Raw genomic sequence first — 7,500 nt, forward strand, 5'->3', positions numbered from 1 at the left:
TTGTTGTTGTTGTTATTGTTGCTGTTGAGCGCTTATGCTTTTGTTGTGCAGCAGCCCCGAATCAATTGCGATTAACATTCCTCTAGTCAGAAACGTTCTATTTGAGACCTTCTCGTGCGAAATTTCAAACAGCGCCTAAGCAGTTTTTTTTTTTTGCTCTGCGTGTCTGTTTTGGTTGGTGTTGTTGTTTTTTGGCTTTTTTTTTTTTTTGGTGGGGAGGTTACGTTGACACTCCTTCACACATGAAGATGAAATGAAGACGATGACGATAACGAGAACGATGATGATGATGATGATGTTGATGATGATGATGCTGATGATGATGATGATCATCATCATCATCATCATGACGATGACGATGGTGATGGTAATGATGATGATGAAGCTGGTGACGGTGATGATGATGATGATGATGATGATGATGGTCATGATGATGATGATGATGATGACGACGACGACGTGATGACGGCGGCGATGGTGATTTCTAGTAAAATGTAAGACCAGGAATTAGTGGAAAGGATCGAGTCGAAATCGAAACCGACAGGATTTTTAACGGAAGGCATAAAGATAACAAACCATCAATTTCATGGTTATTTAGTCGGTCACTCAAAAAAGGATTCTAGGATTTTTAGGACCCCCCACTTTCCCTTATGATTCATGATCCCATAAAATAACGACTGTGTTCTGTTTACTTTCATTTTCAAAGAGAGCTCCGTCGATTGAAGATCAGTATACATATTCATTTTATCGACTCGGGTAGCATTAAAAATAAAATTCAATCCCCTGCATAGGGATCACATAAGGTCGACAACCCCACATTTCTCTTTCACTCTCTCTCTTTTTCTCTCTCTTTCTCTCTCTCTCTCTCTCTCTTTCTCTCTCTCTCTCTCTCTCTCTCTCTCTACCTTCTCCTCTTTCTGATTATGTGTATGAGGGGAAGAGATGACATTTATGTCAATCGTAGTCAGTTAATAAATTATAACGTCTCTTTCTCCCTCTCTTTTTCACACAGTCTCATCATTTTCTGTCTGTACGTATATATTTCTGCGTGCGTGCGTATTTGTATGTGTGAATGTGTGTGTTTGTATGTGTGTGTACAATGTACTGTCGCCAAAACAGGTTGACAGTTTAGTCAGCCTCGTCAAATCGTCAGCGTCCAACCAGCTGCGCCCCTCATATTCTCGTTTCGAGCACAAATACAACGAATAACTAACAAAGCGACATCGCATCACCAGACACTTTGCTGTAAATCTGGCCAAATACTTAACTCTCAGTTAAGTATTTCGGAATAACTACAACACAAAATAAACTAACACTATATCACAGAAACTAAACGAATATTATTATTCCTTAAACAATGGCGTCCGCAAGTAGCAGCTGGGATGCATGATGAAGAAGTGTCTTATTAACTATCAGAGATTGGATAAAGAAGATTCATTCTGTTATTTGTAGTTTTTATGAAGAATATATTCAAAACAACACCAGGACGGTTCCTCTGTCGTAATTATGGAAACTATCAACTAGTTCACATCGATACGCTTTCTTTTGTAGTGAATCACATTATTTCCTTTAAAACAACCTTTAAATTGGTTGCAGTTATATGCTGTTTGTCTAAATTACGTCTTTATTTGCTGGTATATAGAAGCTTTACAGACCAAATACAAATGTAAATGCATAAAAATGCCACTAAGATTTTCAACATACAATGGTACATGTACACATATTATATATATATACATGCATACATGCATATATATATATGTATGTATATATATATATATATATATATATATATATATATATATATATATATATATATATATATATATATATATATATATATATATATATATATATATATATATATACCCTGCGCCATATTATATTATTTATTGATTTCGCAAAGACGTTTGACAGTATCAACCGGAGGTTTATAGTTGATATATCAAGATCCAGCAGCATTTCTAGGATTATCAATGTAGCGAAATGTTTACATTAAAACTAAAACATTTGCATCATGTAAGCTTAAGGCTCCATCTGTCTCGCTTCTCTTCGATCGGAAGCAGTATCTGACAAAGTGCTCCATCACATTACGCGTCAATGAGACGGCAATTTTCAACCTACGTCTTATAAATATAGGTGTACCCGGGGATTCAATTATATCTTTACAACAGTATTGCTTCTGTGCAAAAACAACACATTCTTTCTATCACTTATAATCCTATATACTTATTACTACACTTCACTTCTTAAGTTCCTGCAAACAAGCAGCATCCAAACATCCAAACATCTGATATACAAACCACATGTTAGACTTACACCGTTTCACTCTACATAGACTCATGAACAGACAATAAAATACGGTCACTACATATCACTGCTACACATCTAGTGATGTATAACACAAGACTGTTGTTGTTGTTGTTGTTGGCACTCCGTCGCTTACGACGTCGAGGGTTCCAGTTGATCCAATCAACGGAACAGCCTGCTCGTGAAATTAACGTGCAAGTGGCTGAGCACTCCACAGACACGTGTACCCTTAACAAGGCTGACCCTTTGAATTACAGGCACAACAGAAACAGGAAGTAAGAGTGAGAGAAAGTTGTGGTGAAAGAGTACAGCAGGGTTCGCCACCATCCCCTGCCGGAGCCTCGTGGAGGTTTAGGAGTTTTCGCTCAATAAGCACTCACAACGCCCGGTCTGGGAATCGAAACCGCGATCCTATGACCGCGAGTCCGCTTCCCTAACCACTGGGCCATCGCGCCTCCACTAACACAAGACTATAAAGGTGCATATATACAGGGTGTCCATAAATTACCTTTACAATTTGAGCAATTCGGAAAAGAGGAAAACGATAACATAGCAAGTTGTGAGATTAAGTTGAAATGTTCTGGTGTTTCTTATAAAACTTTATCTGGTTGCCTATGGTTTCCAAAAAAATTTTGCTGCGTCAGCTTTATTTCTTTACTCTCTCAGGAATTTTTCAAATTCTAAATGTAATTTTTAGACACACACTCTGTGGTGGGGGGGTTTCGCATGTGCCTGTGTGTATGTGCGTGTATATATATTATATATATGTACAAACGCATAGGCACATAACTTTTCATTTTTCGACAGAGCCAGCAGTTTCATGAAGCTTTTAAATACGAACTAGCCTTATCGATGATATTCGGTTCAGATTCGTGTGCTCCGAGTGTCCAGATAAAGTAAGACCACGGTCAGGCGTACACTTTTCTCCTTCACGCAAATAATTTAAGTGCTGGTTATAACAGACCTAGAAGTTCTCAGAGTGGGGTCCGTATAAATCTTTTCTATACCGTCCAGAGGTGGGGGTTGTAATGCTCTACAAACCAAGCTTCCAAAAGACAGGATCCTTTGGAAAGCTACAGTGAGGTCAACAGTTACAAGTTGTTTGTTGGTGTGAGGACAGTTAATGTTGGGTGTATTTTAGCTTGTAATGTGTGATCGAAGATCGATTTGTTGGTATTGAAATGTTTATTATGACGGTTGACTGCAGAATATCTCTGGATTTTAAATTTATTGGTTTTTTTCTTTGGCCGAGAGAAAACTCCCATCGAAATACTCTTTGAGAAGATGACAAATTTGTAAAGGGTCATTAATATACGAACGGTTTTAACATTGAATTCTTCCGATGTTTTATTTCAAAGCTAATATTTCACGTACATAGAGAAAGAGAGTTCTGAAAGTTCACCAACATTCGTTTGATTACGGTGACTTCGTTTCTTTACCGCCCACATCTTCGTACGATTATTTCGATGTAGTTTTGCCTTTTTCTGTGTGTTTGTCTGTTTTTTTTTTGTTGTTTTTTTTTTAAATCTGTGTGACGACTTCATAATAGATATTTTGAGATATATATAAATGTTTCAACACCTGGCTATGTGTGAACGGTCTGGTACATTATATATGTTTACGTGTGTGTCTGTATATGTGTATGTGTGTATGTAAGTATTTACACATATAAATATGCATAAATATACTTGTACAAATATGTGTGTATATATATATATATATATATATATATATATATATATATATATATATATATATATATATATATATATATATATATACAAACACACACAAATATATATATATATGGACGCCTATTACATCGATTATTCTATGAAAAACATACCTACACCATCAAGGGAACTATATACTCTAAGAAACTTTTGGAGAAAGTTACAGACCTTATTAAGCGCATATATTTAAGGATAACATTTTTGTCAATCGCCCGATAACTGAAGAGATGCCGGCGTGGATTTCCACCCCGACATCCGAAACTCGGAGTTTTATCATGGCTACTTCGCAATTACATGGCTCTGGGTTCAATCCTACTGCATGGCACCTTGAGCAAGTGTCTTTTACTATAGCTTCGGGCCGACTAAAACCTTGTGCGTGAATTTGGTGGACAGGAACTGAAAAAAAGCTCACACTGTGCAGTGTGTGTGTGTGTGTGTGTGTGTGTGTGTGTGTGTGCGAAAATCACATCCATCTTTTGATTTCCTTCTTGCTAGAGCTTTGATATTACAATAATCTTCCGTTTCATGTATTTGAAAGACTGTTCCTTTAATTGCTAGATGTAGTCAACCTATTTTATGAGTTCTCCCTTTTCTAGAGGTCTTAAATAGGAAATACTGTTGTAAAATGATTGTTTGGGCTTCCCTTCTACCATGGATTTGTATCACCAGTGTGAAGTTTGTTTTATAGGAGTGATATCTGGTTTATTTACTCTGTGCAACGAGGCATATTTAGTGAACATGTATTGGCGTTCCAACATGTGAGCATGTGACCTCAGTTATACTTCGGAATATTTTTGACTAAGTGTTATAAACTGTACTTTAATAACAGATTACATAGTTAAAAAATCTTTCTATATTCAAGGTTGACTGGGAAATGCATATCTGTTAAAGCTGGGAAGATATTTGCAATATTTGTCAAATGTTGTGAATTTGATCATTTTGTTTTTTTATACTTGTTGAAGCAATCAATGGCGGATGTACAGTTCATCCATTTCATTAGCTGAATGTCTAATTTTGGAGCTCATACCTTCCCAGCGCACGGCTGATCAGTGAGAAGTTGACGAATGTTTTCTACGACCTATGTTTGGTGATCATTCTTTATGATTTATGGCTGTTGTCTTGATAGCATTTCTGTCTTCTCTTCTATGTGTAAACATTTTGGTATTTCTGCTCTCCTCTGTTGATCACGTTGTATATGTAAAAATTTGAACGGAAATTTGTGACTAGTTTACAGATTGGATAAAGAACAGGCGTTTAGCAACACGAAAATCGTACATCACACTGAAGGACCACAAGACTAACTTCTTTGCAAGTTATTAAATGCAGACATATCAACACAGGGAATGGCATAGTAAAAAAATCCTAGAAGATATATCAAGTTCAGAATTAGACAAGTAGACAAGCAGCATAATCACACACACACACACACACACACACACACGTGTGTATGTATGTCCGTACGTATATATATATATACACACACACACATAGATATAGAGATATATATGAATACATAGATATAGATATAGGTATATGCATATGTGTATATATATATGTATATGTATACTGACGTGTATGTATGTGTGTATGTGCGTGCGTGTGTGTGTGTGTGTGTGTGTGTGTGTGTGTGTGTGATACATCTGTTGTTTCAGGTGACCATGAAGTATGATTAACAATAACTCAGTAGAAACTAATAATAAATAACGGTTGTCCATTAGATTCATAAACATGCCTCATAAATGATGTACAACTGTGGCGAGTACGAGAAAAAGAATATGGAGAAATACATCTCGTGAAAGAAGATATACTTTGATTGCGGCAGACGATATTTTCGTGTCTGTCAGATTTAGAGAGAGAAATAACGAAGATAAATATAGAGTGGGAGTAATGGTGGTATTAGTGAGAGAGCTAGAGGGAGAGCGAAGTATGAAGGGTGAAAGATAGTATTGTTTAGAAGGAGGGGGATTGAACAGGGGGAGAGAATATGAGAAGCGTGTGTAGTGAAGATAATAGGTATGTACTATGACGAAAGGGAGGGGGAGATTTTAGGTGGATGTTGGAGGAGAAAAGAAGGAGAAAGAAGAGGAACGGATTGTAAGGAAAGAGGCGAGAGAAAGGGGACATTGGATTGGGTATTTAAAGGGATTTGAATGTGAAGGTTTAACGATAGAGAGAGAAAGGAAGAAAGAAACGAGAATGAAAACGTGTTTTTTTTTTAGAAAGAGATGATGATAATGATTATGATGATGGCGCCGATGGCGGTGGTTAATGATGATGATGATGATGATGGTAGTGTGGTTTTAGCGGTGGTGGTGGTGGTGAATTTCACGAGCAGGCTGTTCCGTTGATCAGATCAACTGGAACTCTCGTCGTCGTAACCGACGGAGTGCCAACATTGATAACAATTGGTCTTCTTAATTGATACTCAACTTAAAGATAGAAATTATCATCTTTCTTTTTAATTTGTTGAACCACATTTGACATTTTCAAACACACACCATTGTGACGTACGTATTTATATTACCGCTCTTACGAAATTCGTAAAGTATACAATATGCAGCTCAGTAAAGTCCTTGTTTTCCGTGGACTATCAGATAGAGCATATACACTCACGGCACGTGTTCACATTAACATTTTTGTCATTAACTCTACGTTGATTGGTTGATTACGAGGAGACCTTTTATTGACTTGCAAACTACGTGTGAAATATCAGACTATTTGCTTAAAAATACATTATTTTCACAATATATATGTAAATGGATATTAAAGAAATAAAAGGAAAACAAATGTGGAAAAAAGGAGAAAAAGAAAGAAACAAACAAAGTTGAGTTTGGTGTTTGGGGATTTTTTTTTTCAACAACAAAAATAACCCCTGTGAATGTAATGATTAAATACTATGATTAAAGAAACATTCGTGACTAATCAACATCATTGTTTGGTCCAGTGAACAAGGGAGATAATATGGAACGTTTCTGATTTTATAAGGCTTCATTAGTGGAAGTATAGTTTTCATCAATGTTTGATGGTACTGTAGTAAATAGATTAATGTATAGAATATGTAAACCTTTGATACAAACGTTGATAAAAAAAACTCTTGATACAAACGTTGATAAAAACGTTGGAAATAAACCCACAATTTTTATGGATTAATTTATAAAACGAAAACTACTTTTATAATTATATTATCAATTAATCTCATTTTTCCGGCGCTACTCGATCATTTTTCATCCTTAAATACGTGGTGAGTGCAATTTCATAATTAAATATATTAGCTAACAGCTTCAGAATATAAAAAAAAATCTGTTGCAAGAATACAGATCAGATAACAACCTCACGCAATTCAAGCAACAAAACGCCTCAATGTAAACAGTTGAAAGGACAGTATATCCGTCATTCTGATAGCAATGGGAGAATTATAGACAGGCAACTAATCCGAAATGGGACAGATAACAGGAAA

The 7,500-nt window shown here is 36.1% G+C and overlaps 1 protein-coding gene across 2 annotated transcripts in view; it reads right to left on the minus strand.

Annotated features, from left to right (window-relative positions):
* Window positions 1-7,500, minus strand: part of LOC106871446 (synaptotagmin-15) — a 272,781-nt gene that overhangs the window by 91,776 nt on the left and 173,505 nt on the right. The gene's annotated exons all lie outside the window — the stretch shown is intronic.

Source organism: Octopus bimaculoides, chromosome 16, assembly GCF_046866305.1.
Source record: "Octopus bimaculoides isolate indiv1 chromosome 16, ASM4686630v1, whole genome shotgun sequence".
In the NCBI taxonomy this organism is placed as follows: Eukaryota; Metazoa; Mollusca; class Cephalopoda; order Octopoda; family Octopodidae; genus Octopus; species Octopus bimaculoides.